This window comes from Dama dama, chromosome 24, assembly GCF_033118175.1.
Source record: "Dama dama isolate Ldn47 chromosome 24, ASM3311817v1, whole genome shotgun sequence".
Classification (NCBI taxonomy): Eukaryota; Metazoa; Chordata; class Mammalia; order Artiodactyla; family Cervidae; genus Dama; species Dama dama.
Window position 1 is genome coordinate 1701280 of NC_083704.1, and position 12633 is coordinate 1713912.

A 12633-nucleotide genomic window follows, 5' to 3' on the forward strand; every position below is an offset into this window, starting at 1 on the left:
GAGACCACAGAGAAAGCCCTAGTTCTCTGCCTCATCGCGACCGGAGGCCTCACATCCTTTGAAAACTCGAGAGGTCTGCGGAGATCAATGCTTCCAAAGGAGACGAGGCCTGAGTCCTCTTGAAAATGGATAGGAGTCCCAGGATCCCTGTGGCACGTGGAAATGGACTCTGGGTCTCCCGCCTCACGTGGAGACGCGTCCCAATTGCCATGCCAAGATTCGAGGAGAATCCGGAGGTGTCGCTCGCACCTAGGCAGGAGTCCTGACGTCGCTGAACAAACACGTGTCTGGAAGGGCCCTCCCCGTCGTAACTCGAGAATATAACCAAGGTTCCGGCCGCAATCTGAGAAAAACCATGAGACTTCCCCCTCGCCGCGAGATGAGGTCCAATTCCCCTGCACTGCGTGCAGAGCAATTCCGTGTTCCACATCGAACGTGAAAGGAGCCTTGATTTCCTTGATGGCACTCCATAGAAAACCCAAGAACACTGTCTCAATTCTAGAGGGATCCTGAGGTCACTGTAGCAACAGGAAAGGGCTCCGTGGACCCCAAATCAACTCGAGATGACAGCTTAGTCCCTGGCTTCGACTCAAGAGGAATACCAACTATCCACAAGCACCTCAAGAGGAGGCTTCTCTCAGCTACAGGTATGTGAGAGGGACCCTGAGTTTGTGGCCTCAAGTGGAATGGACACTGAGATGCTCTGACTCGAAGTAAGGCCGGACATCCCTGCAGTGAATTGAATGCAGGCTCGTCTTGCATCTCCCAAGACGAAGGGATGTTTGAATCCCCTGTGGAGACTACAGAGAAAGACCTAGTTCTCCGCCTCATCGCGCCCGGAGGCCTCACATCCTTTGAAAACTCGAGAGGTCCGCGGAGATCAATGCTTCCAAAGGAGACGATGCCTGCCTCCTCTTGAAAATGGATAGGATTCCCAGGATCCCTGTGGCATGTGGAAAGGGACCCTGGGTCTCCAGCCTCACGTGGAGACGCGTCCCAATTGCCATGCCGAGACTCGAGGAGAATCCCGAGGTGTCACTCGCACCTAGGCAGGAGTCCTGATGTCGCTGAACAAACACGTGTCTGGAAGGGCCCTCCCCGTCGTAACTCGAGAATATACCCCAGGTTCCGGCGGCAACTCGAGAAAAACCATGAGACTTCCCCCTCGCCGTGAGATGAGGCCCGATTCCCCTCCACTGCGGGCATAACAATTCCGTGTTCCACATCAAACGTGACAGGAGCCTTGATTTCCTTGATGGCTCTCCAGAGAAAACCCAAGATCACTGTCTCAAGTCTAGAGGGATCCTGAGGTCACTGTAGCAAGACGAAAGGCTCCGTGGACCCCAAATCAACTCGAGATGAGAGCTTAGTCCCTGGCTTCGACTCAAGAGGAATACCAACTTTCCACAAGCACCTCAAGAGGAGGCTTCTCTCAGCTACAGGTATGTGAGAGGGACCCTGAGTTTGAGGCGTCAAGTGGAATGGACACCGAGATGCTCTGACTCGAAGTAAGGCCGGATATCCCTTCAGTGAATTGAATGCAGGCTCCTCTTGCATCTCCCAAGACGAAGGGATGCCTGAATCCCCTGAGGAGACCACAGAGAAAGACCTAGTTCTCCGCCTCATCGCAACTGGAGGCCTCACATCCTTTGAAAACTCGAGAGGACTGCAGAGATCAGTGCTTCCAAAGGAGACGATGCCTGACTCCTCTTGAAAATGGATAGGAGTCCCAGGATCCCTGTGGCACGTGGAAAGGGACCCTGGGTCTCCCGCCTCACGTGAAGACGCCTCCCAATTGCCATGCCAAGACTCGAGGAGAATCCCGAAGTGTCCCTCGCACCTAGGCAGGAGTCCTGACGTCGCTGAACAAACACGTGTGTGGAAGGGCCCTCCCCGTCGTAACTCGAGAATATACCCCAGGTTCCGGCCGCAACTCGAGAAAAACCATGAGACTTCCACCTCGCCGCGAGATGAGGCCCGAATCCCTTGCACTGCGTGCAGAGCAATTCCGTGTGCCACATCAAACGTGAAAGGAGCCTTGATTTCCTTGATGGCACTCCAGAGAAAACCCAAGATCACTGTCTCAAGTCTAGAGGGATCCTGAGGTTACTGTAGCAACAGGAAAGGGCTCTGTGGACCCCAAATCAACTCGAGATGACAGCTTAGTCCCTGCCTTCGACTCAAGAGGAATACCAACTTTCCACAAGCACCTCAAGAGGAGGCTTCTCTCAGCTACAGGTATGTGAGAGGGACCCTGAGTTTGTGGCCTCAAGTGGAATGGACACAGAGATGCTCTGATTCGAAGTAAGGCAGGATATCCGTGCAGTGAATTGAATGCAGGCTCGTCTTGCATCTCCCAAGACGAAGGGATGTCTGAAATCCCTGAGGAGACCACAGAGAAAGACCTAGTTCTCCGCCTCATAGCCAACGGATGCCTCACATCCTTTGAAAACTCGAGAGGTCTGTGGAGATCAATGCTTCCAAAGGAGACGATGCCTGAGTCCTCTTGAAAATGGATAGAAGTCCCAGGATCCCTGTGGCACGTGGAAAGGGACCCTGGGTCTCCCGCCTCACGTGGAGACGCGTCCCACTTGCCATGCCAAGACTCGAGGAGAATCCCGAGGTGTCCCTCGCACCTAGGCAGGAGTCCTGACGTCGCTGAACAAACACGGGTCTGGAAGGGCCCTCCCCGTCGTAACTCGAGAATATACCCCAGGTTCCGGCCGCAACTCGAGAAAAACGATGAGACTTCCCCCTCGCCGCGAGATGAGGCCCGATTCCCCTGCACTGCGTGCAGAGCAATTCCGTGTTCCACATCAACGTGAAAGGAGCCTTGATTTCCTTGATGGCACTCCAGAGAAAACCCAAGATCACTGTCTCAAGTCTAGAGGGATCCTGAGGTCACTGTAGCAACACGAAAGGGCTCCATGGACCCCAAACAACTCGAGATGAGAGCTTGGTCCCTGGCTTCGGCTCAAGAGGAATACCAACTTTCCACAAGCACCTCAAGAGGAGGCTTCTCTCAGCTACAGGTATGTGAGAGGGACCCTGAGTTTGTGGCCTCAAGTGGAATGGACACAGAGATGCTCTGACTCGAAGTAAGGCCGGATATCCCTGCGGTGAATTGAATGCAGGCTCGTCTTGCATCTCCGAAGACGAAGGGATGTTTGAATCCCCTGTGGAGACCACAGAGAAAGCCCTAGTTCTCTGCCTCATCGCGACCGGAGGCCTCACATCCTTTGAAAACTCGAGAGGTCTGCGGAGATCAATGCTTCCAAAGGAGACGAGGCCTGAGTCCTCTTGAAAATGGATAGGAGTCCCAGGATCCCTGTGGCACGTGGAAATGGACTCTGGGTCTCCCGCCTCACGTGGAGACGCGTCCCATTTGCCATGCCAAGATTCGAGGAGAATCCGGAGGTGTCGCTCGCACCTAGGCAGGAGTCCTGACGTCGCTGAACAAACACGTGTCTGGAAGGGCCCTCCCCGTCGTAACTCGAGAATATAACCAAGGTTCCGGCCGCAATCTGAGAAAAACCATGAGACTTCCCCCTCGCCGCGAGATGAGGTCCAATTCCCCTGCACTGCCTGCAGAGCAATTCCGTGTTCCACATCGAACGTGAAAGGAGCCTTGATTTCCTTGATGGCACTCCATAGAAAACCCAAGAACACTGTCTCAATTCTAGAGGGATCCTGAGGTCACTGTAGCAACAGGAAAGGGCTCCGTGGACCCCAAATCAACTCGAGATGACAGCTTAGTCCCTGGCTTCGACTCAAGAGGAATACCAACTATCCACAAGCACCTCAAGAGGAGGCTTCTCTCAGCTACAGGTATGTGAGAGGGACCCTGAGTTTGTGGCCTCAAGTGGAATGGACACTGAGATGCTCTGACTCGAAGTAAGGCCGGACATCCCTGCAGTGAATTGAATGCAGGCTCGTCTTGCATCTCCCAAGACGAAGGGATGTTTGAATCCCCTGTGGAGACTACAGAGAAAGACCTAGTTCTCCGCCTCATCGCGCCCGGAGGCCTCACATCCTTTGAAAACTCGAGAGGTCCGCGGAGATCAATGCTTCCAAAGGAGACGATGCCTGCCTCCTCTTGAAAATGGATAGGATTCCCAGGATCCCTGTGGCATGTGGAAAGGGACCCTGGGTCTCCAGCCTCACGTGGAGACGCGTCCCAATTGCCATGCCGAGACTCGAGGAGAATCCCGAGGTGTCACTCGCACCTAGGCAGGAGTCCTGATGTCGCTGAACAAACACGTGTCTGGAAGGGCCCTCCCCGTCGTAACTCGAGAATATACCCCAGGTTCCGGCGGCAACTCGAGAAAAACCATGAGACTTCCCCCTCGCCGTGAGATGAGGCCCGATTCCCCTCCACTGCGGGCATAACAATTCCGTGTTCCACATCAAACGTGACAGGAGCCTTGATTTCCTTGATGGCTCTCCAGAGAAAACCCAAGATCACTGTCTCAAGTCTAGAGGGATCCTGAGGTCACTGTAGCAAGACGAAAGGCTCCGTGGACACCAAATCAACTCGAGATGAGAGCTTAGTCCCTGGCTTCGACTCAAGAGGAATACCAACTTTCCACAAGCACCTCAAGAGGAGGCTTCTCTCAGCTACAGGTATGTGAGAGGGACCCTGAGTTTGTGGCCTCAAGTGGAATGGACAGCGAGATGCTCTGACTCCAAGTAAGTCCGGATATACCTGCAGTGAATTGAATACAGGCTCGTCTTGCATCTCCCAAGACGAAGGGATGTCTGAATCCCCTGTGGAGACCACAGAGAAAGACCTAGTTCTCCGCCTCAAAGCGACTGGAGGCCTCACATCCTTTGAAAACTCGAGAGGTCCGCGGAGATCAATGCTTCCAAAGGAGACGATGCCTGACTCCTCTTGAAAATGGATAGGAGTCCCAGGATCCCTGTGGCACGTGGAAAGGGACCCTTGGTCTCCCGCCTCACGTGGAGACGCGTCCCAATTTCCATGCCAAGACTCGAGGAGAATCCCAAGGTGTCCCTCGCACCTAGGCAGGAGTCCTCACGTCGCTGAACAAACACTTGTCTGGAAGGGCCCTCCCCGTCGTAACTCGAGAATATACCCCAGGTTCCGGGTGCAACTCGAGTAAAACCATGAGAGTTCCTGCTGGCCGCGAGATGAGGCCAGATTCCCCTGCACTGCGTGCAGAGCAATTCTGTGTTCCAAATCGAACGTGAAAGGAGCCTTGATTTCCTTGATGGCACTCCATAGAAAACTCAAGATCACTGTCTCAAGTCTAGAGGGATCCTGAGGTCACTGTAGCAACAGGAAAGGGCTCCGTGGACCACAAATCAACTCGAGAGGACAGCTTAGTCCCTGGCTTCGACTCAAGAGGAATACCAACTATCCACAAGCACCTCAAGAGGAGGCTTCTCTCAGCTACAGGTATGTGAGAGGGACCCTGAGTTTGTGGCCTCAAGTGGAATGGACACTGAGATGCTCTGTCTCGAAGTAAGGCCGGATATCCCTGCAGTGAATTGAATGCAGGCTCGTCTTGCATCTCCCAAGACGAAGGGATGTCTGAATCCCCTGTGGAGACCCCAGAGAAAGACCTAGTTCTCCCCCTCATCGCGCCCGGAGGCCTCACATCCTTTGAAAACTCGAGAGGTCCGCGGAGATCAGTGCTTCCAAAGGAGACGATGCCTGACTCCTCTTGAAAATGGATAGGAGTCCCAGGATCCCTGTGGCACGTGGAAAGGGACCCTGGGTCTCCCGCCTCACGTGCAGACGCGTCCCAATTGCCATGCCAAGACTCGAGGTGAATCCCGATGTGTCCCTCGCACCTAGGCAGGAGTCCTGACGTCGCTGAAGAAACACGTGTGTGGAAGGGCCCTCCCCGCCGTAACTCGAGAATATACCCCAGGTTCCGGCGGCAACTCGAGAAAAACCATGAGACTTCCCCCTCGCCGCGAGATGATGCCCGATTCCCCTGCACTGCGTGCAGAGCAATTCCGTGTTCCACATCAAACCTGAAAGGAGCCTTGATTTCCTTGATGGCACTCCAGAGAAAACCCAAGATCACTGTCTCAAGTCTAGAGGGATCCTGAGGTCACTGTAGCAACATGAAAGGGCTACGTGGACCCCAAATCAACTCGAGATGAGAGCTTAGTCCCTGGCTTCGACTCAAGGGGAATACCAACTTTCCACAATTACCTCAAGAGGAGGCTTCTCTCAGCTACAGGTATGTGAGAGGGACCCTGAGATTGTGGCCTCAAGTGGAAAGGACACAGAGATGCTCTGACTCGAAGTAAGGCCGGATATCCCTGCAGTGAATTGAATGCAGGCTCGTCTTGCATCTCCCAAGACGAAGGGATGTCTGAATCCCCTGTGGAGACCACAGAGAAAGACCTAGTTCTCCGCCTCATCGCGACTGGAGGCCTCACATCCTTTGAAACCCCGAGAGGTCCGTGGAGATCAATGCTTCCAAAGGAGACGATGCCTGACTCCTCTTGAAAATGGATAGGAGTCCCAGGATCCCTGTGGCACGTGGAAAGGGTCCCTGGGTCTCCCGCCTCAAAGGGGACGCGTCCCAATTTCCATGCCAAGACTCGAGAAGAATCCCGAGGTGTCCCTCGCACCTAAGCAGGAGTCCTGATGTCGCTGAACAAACACGGGTCTGGAAGGGCCCTCACCGTCATAACTCGAGAATATACCCCAGGTTCCAGCCGCAACTCGAGAAAAACCATGAGACTTCCCGCTCGCCGCGAGATGAGGCCTGATTCCCCTGCACTGCGTGCAGAGCAATTCCGTGTTCCACATCAAACGTGAAAGGAGCCTTCATTTCCTTGATGGCACTCCAGAGAAAACCCAAGATCACTGTCTCAAGTCTAGAGGGATCCTGAGGTCACTGTAGCATCAGGAAAGGGCTCCGTGGACCCCAAATCCACTCGAGATGACAGCTTAGTCCCTGCCTTCGACTCAAGAGGAATACCAACTTTCCACAAGCACCTCAAGAGGAGGCTTCTCTCAGCTACAGGTATGTGAGAGGGACCCTGAGTTTGTGGCCTCAAGTGGAATGGACACCGAGATGCTCTGACTCGAAGTAAGGCCGGATATCCCTGCAGTGAATTGAATGCAGGCTCGTCTTGCATCTCCCAAGACGAAGGGATGTTTGAATCCCCTGTGGAGACCACAGAGAAAGAACTAGTTCTACGCCTCATCGCGACCGGAGGACTCACATCCTTTGAAAACTTGAGAGTTCCGCGGAGATCAGTGCTTCCAAAGGAGACGATGCCTGACTCCTCTTGAAAATGGATAGGAGTCCCAGGATCCCTGTGGCACGTGGAAAGAGACACTGGGTCTCTGCCTCACGTGGAGACGCGTCCCAATTGCCATGCCAAGACTCGAGGTGAATCCCGAGGTGTCCCTCCCACCTAGGCAGGAGTCCTGACGTCGCTGAACAAACACGTGTCTGGAAGGGCCCTCCCCGTCATAACTCGAGAATATACCCAAGGTACCGGCCGCAACTCGAGAAAAACCATGAGACTTCCCCCTCACCGCGAGATGAGGCCCGATTCCCCTGCACTGCGTGCAGAGCAATTCCGTGTTCCACATCAAACGTGAAAGGAGCCTTGATTTCCTTGATGGCACTCCAGAGAAAACCCAAGATCACTGTCTCAAGTCTAGAGGGATCCTGAGGTCACTGGAGCAACACGAAAGGGCTCCGTGGACCCCAAATCAACTCGAGATGAGAGCTTAGTCCCTGGCTTCGACTCAAGAGGAATACGAACTTTCCACAAGCACCTCAAGAGGAGGCTTCTCTCAGCTACAGGTATGTGAGAGGCACCCTGAGTTTGTGGCCTCAAGTGGAATGGACACCGATATGCTCTGACTCGAAGTAAGGCCGGATATCCCTGCAGTGAATTGAATGCAGGCTGGTCTTGCATCTCCCAAAACGAAGGGATGTCTGAATCCCTTGAGGAGACCACAACGAAAGACCCAGTTCTCCGGCTCATCGCCACCGGATGCCTCACATCCTTTGAAAACTCGAGAGGTCTGCGGAGATCAGTGCTTCCAAAGGAGACGATGCCTGAGTCCTCTTGAGAATGGATAGGAGTCCCAGGTTCCATGTGGCACGTGGAAAGGGATCCTGGGTCTCCCGCCTCACGTGGAGACGCGTCCCAATTTCCATGCCAACACTCGTGGAGAATCCCGAGGTGTCGCTCGCACCTAGGCAGGAGTCCTGATGTCGCTGAACAAACAGGTGTCTGGAAGGGCCCTCCCCATCGTAACTCGAGAATATACTCCAGGTTCCGGCCGCAACTCGAGAAAAACCATGAGACTTCCCCCTCGCCGCGAGATGAGGCCCGATGCCCCTGCACTGCGTGCAGAGCAATTCCGTGTTCCACATCAAACGTGAAAGGAGCCTTGATTTCCTTGATGGCACTCCAGAGAAAACCCAAGATCACTGTCTCAAGTCTAGAGGGATCCTGAGGTCACTGTAGCATCAGGAAAGGGCTCCGTGGACCCCAAATCAACTCGAGATGAGAGCTTAGTCCCTGCCTTCGACTCAAGAGGAATACCAACTTTCCACAAGCACCTCAAGAGGAGGCTTCTCTCAGCTACAAGTTTGTGAGAGTTACCCTGATTTTGTGGTCTAAAGTGTAATGGACACCGAGATGCTCTGACTCGAAGTAAGGCCGGATATCCCTGCAGTGAATTGAATGCAGGCTCGTCTTGCATCTCCCAAGACGAAGGGATGTCTGAATCCCCTGAGGAGACCACAGAGAAAGACCTAGTTCTCCGCCTCTTCGCCACCGGAGTCCTCACATCATTTGAAAACTCCAGAGGTCTGCGGAGATCAATGCTTCCAAAGGAGACGATGCCTGAGTCCTCTTGAAAATGGATAGGAGTCCCAGGTTCCCCTTGGAACGTGAATGGGACTCTGGGTCTCCCGCCTCAGGTGGAGACGCGTCTCAATTGCCATGCCAAGACTCGAGGAGAATCCCGAGGTGTCCCTCGCACCTAGGCAGGAGTCCTGACGTCGCTGAACAAACACGTGTCTGGAAGGGCCCTCCCCGTCGTAACTCGAGAATATACCCCAGGTTCCGGCTGCAACTCGAGAAAAACCATGAGACTTCCCCCTCGCGACGAGATGAGGCCAGATTCCCCTGCACTGCATGCAGAGCAATTCCGTGTTCCACATCAAACGTGAAAGGAGCCTTGATTTCCTTGATGGCACTCCAGAGAAAACCCAAGATCACTTTCTCAAGTCTAGAGGGATCCTGAGGTCACTGGAGCAAAACGAAAGGTCTCCGTGGACCCCAAATCAACTCGAGATGAGAGCTTAGTCCCTGGCTTCGACTCAAGAGGAATAAAAACTTTCCACAAGCACCTCAAGAGGAGGCTTCTCTCAGCTACAGGTATGTGAGAGGGACCCTGAGTTTGTGGCCTCAAGTGGAATGGACACCAAGATGCTCTGACTCGAAGTAAGGCCGGATATCCCTGCAGTGAATTGAATGCAGGCTCGTCTTGCATCTCCCAAGACGAAGGGATGCCTGAATCCCCTGAGGAGACCACAGAGAAAGACCTAGTTCTCCGCCTCATCACCACCGGATGCCTCACATCCTTTGAAAACTCGAGAGGTCTGCGGAGATCAATGCTTCCAAAGGAGACGATGCCTGAGTCCTCTTGAAAATGGATAGGAGTCCCAGGTTCCCCTTGGAACGTGAATGGGACTCTGGGTCTCCCGCCTCAGGTGGAGACGCGTCTCAATTGCCATGCCAAGACTCGAGGAGAGTCCCGAGGTGTCCCTCGCACCTAGGCAGGAGTCCTGACGTCGCTGAACAAACACGTGTCTGGAAGGGCCCTCCCCGTCGTAACTCGAGAATATACCCCAGGTTCGGGCCGCAACTCGAGAAAAACCATGAGACTTCCTGCTGGCCGCGAGATGAGGCCCGATTCCCCTGCACTGCGTGCAGAGCAATTCCGTGTTCCACATCAAACGTGAAAGGAGCCTTGATTTCCTTGATGGCTCTCCAGAGAAAACCCAAGATCACTGTCTCAAGTCTAGAGGGATCCTGAGGTCACTGTAGCAACACGAAAGGGCTCCGTGGACACCAAATCAACGGGACATGAGAGCTTAGTCCCTGGCTTCGACTAAAGGGGAATACGAACTTTCCACAAGCACCTCAAGAGGAGGCTTCTCTCAGCTATAGGTATGTGAGAGGGACCCTGAGTTTGTGGCCTCAAGTGGAATGGATACCGAGATGCTCTGATTCGAAGTAAGGCCGGATATCCCTGCAGTGAATTCAATGCAGGCTCGTCTTGCATCTCCCAAGACGAAGGGATGTCTGAATCCCCTGTGGAGACCACAGAGAAAGACCTAGTTCTCCGCCTCATCGCGACTGGAGTCCTCACATCCTTTGAAAACTCGTGAGGTCCGCGGAGATCAATGCTTCCAAAGGAGACGATGCCTGACTCCTCTTGAAAATGGATAGGAGTCCCAGGATCCCTGTGGCATGTGGAAAGCGACCCTGGGTCTTCCGCCTCACGTGGAGATGCGTCCCAATTGCCATGCCAAGACTCGAAGAGAATCCCGAAGTGTCCTTCGCACCTAGGCCGGCGTCCTGACGTCGCTGAACAAACACGTGTCTGGAAGGGCCCTCCCCGTTGTAACTCAAGAATATACCCCAGGTTCCGGCCGCAACTCGAGAAAAACAATGAGACTTCCCCCTCGCCGCGAGATGAGGCCCGAATCCCCTGCACTGCGTGCAGAGCAATTCCGTGTTCCTCATCCAACGTGAAAGTAGCCTTGATTTCCTTGACGGCACTCCAGAGAAAACCCAAGATCACTGTCTCAAGTCTAGAGGGATCCTGAGGTCACTGTAGCAACACGAAAGGGCTCCGTGGACCCCAAATCAACTGGAGATGAGAGCTTAGTCCCTGGCTTCGACTCAAGAGGAATACCAACTTTCCACAAGCACCTCCAGAGGAGGCTTCTCTCAGCTACAGGTATGAGAGAGGGACCCTGAGTTTGTGGCCTCAAGTGGAATGGACACCGAGATGCTCTGACTCGAAGTAAGGCCGGATATCCCTGCAGTGAATTCAATGCAGGCTCGTCTTGCATCTCCCAAGACGAAGGGATGTCTGAAATCCCTGAGGAGACCACAGAGAAAGACCTAGTTCTCCGCCTCATAGCCAACGGATGCCTCACATCCTTTGAAAACTCGAGAGGTCTGCGGAGATCAATGCTTCCAAGGGGACGATGCCTGAGGCCTCTTGAAAATGGATAGGAGTCCCAGGATCCCTGTGGCACGTGGAAAGGGACCCTGGGTCTCCCGCCTCACGTGGAGACGCATCCCACTTGCCATGCCAAGACTCGAGGAGAATCCCGAGGTGTCCCTTGCACCTAGGCAGGAGTCCTGACGTCGCTGAACAAACACGGGTCTGGAAGGGCCCTCCCCGTCGTAACTCGAGAATATACCCCAGGTTCCGGCCGCAACTCGAGAAAAACGATGAGACTTCCCCCTCGCCGCGAGATGAGGCCCGATTCCCCTGCACTGCGTGCAGAGCAATTACGTGTTCCACATCAACGTGAAAGGAGCCTTGATTTCCTTGATGGCACTCCAGAGAAAACCCAAGATCACTGTCTCAAGTCTAGAGGGATCCTGAGGTCACTGTAGCAACACGAAAGGGCTCCATGGACCCCAAACAACTCGAGATGAGAGCTTGGTCCCTGGCTTCGGCTCAAGAGGAATACCAACTTTCCACAAGCACCTCAAGAGGAGGCTTCTCTCAGCTACAGGTATGTGAGAGGGACCCTGAGTTTGTGGCCTCAAGTGGAATGGACACAGAGATGCTCTGACTCGAAGTAAGGCCGGATATCCCTGCGGTGAATTGAATGCAGGCTCGTCTTGCATCTCCGAAGACGAAGGGATGTTTGAATCCCCTGTGGAGACCACAGAGAAAGCCCTAGTTCTCTGCCTCATCGCGACCGGAGGCCTCACATCCTTTGAAAACTCGAGAGGTCTGCGGAGATCAATGCTTCCAAAGGAGACGAGGCCTGAGTCCTCTTGAAAATGGATAGGAGTCCCAGGATCCCTGTGGCACGTGGAAATGGACTCTGGGTCTCCCGCCTCACGTGGAGACGCGTCCCAATTGCCATGCCAAGATTCGAGGAGAATCCGGAGGTGTTGCTCGCACCTAGGCAGGAGTCCTGACGTCGCTGAACAAACACGTGTCTGGAAGGGCCCTCCCCGTCGTAACTCGAGAATATAACCAAGGTTCCGGCCGCAATCTGAGAAAAACCATGAGACTTCCCCCTCGCCGCGAGATGAGGTCCAATTCCCCTGCACTGCGTGCAGAGCAATTCCGTGTTCCACATCGAACGTGAAAGGAGCCTTGATTTCCTTGATGGCACTCCATAGAAAACCCAAGAACACTGTCTCAATTCTAGAGGGATCCTGAGGTCACTGTAGCAACAGGAAAGGGCTCCGTGGACCCCAAATCAACTCGAGATGACAGCTTAGTCCCTGGCTTCGACTCAAGAGGAATACCAACTATCCACAAGCACCTCAAGAGGAGGCTTCTCTCAGCTACAGGTATGTGAGAGGGACCCTGAGTTTGTGGCCTCAAGTGGAATGGACACTGAGATGCTC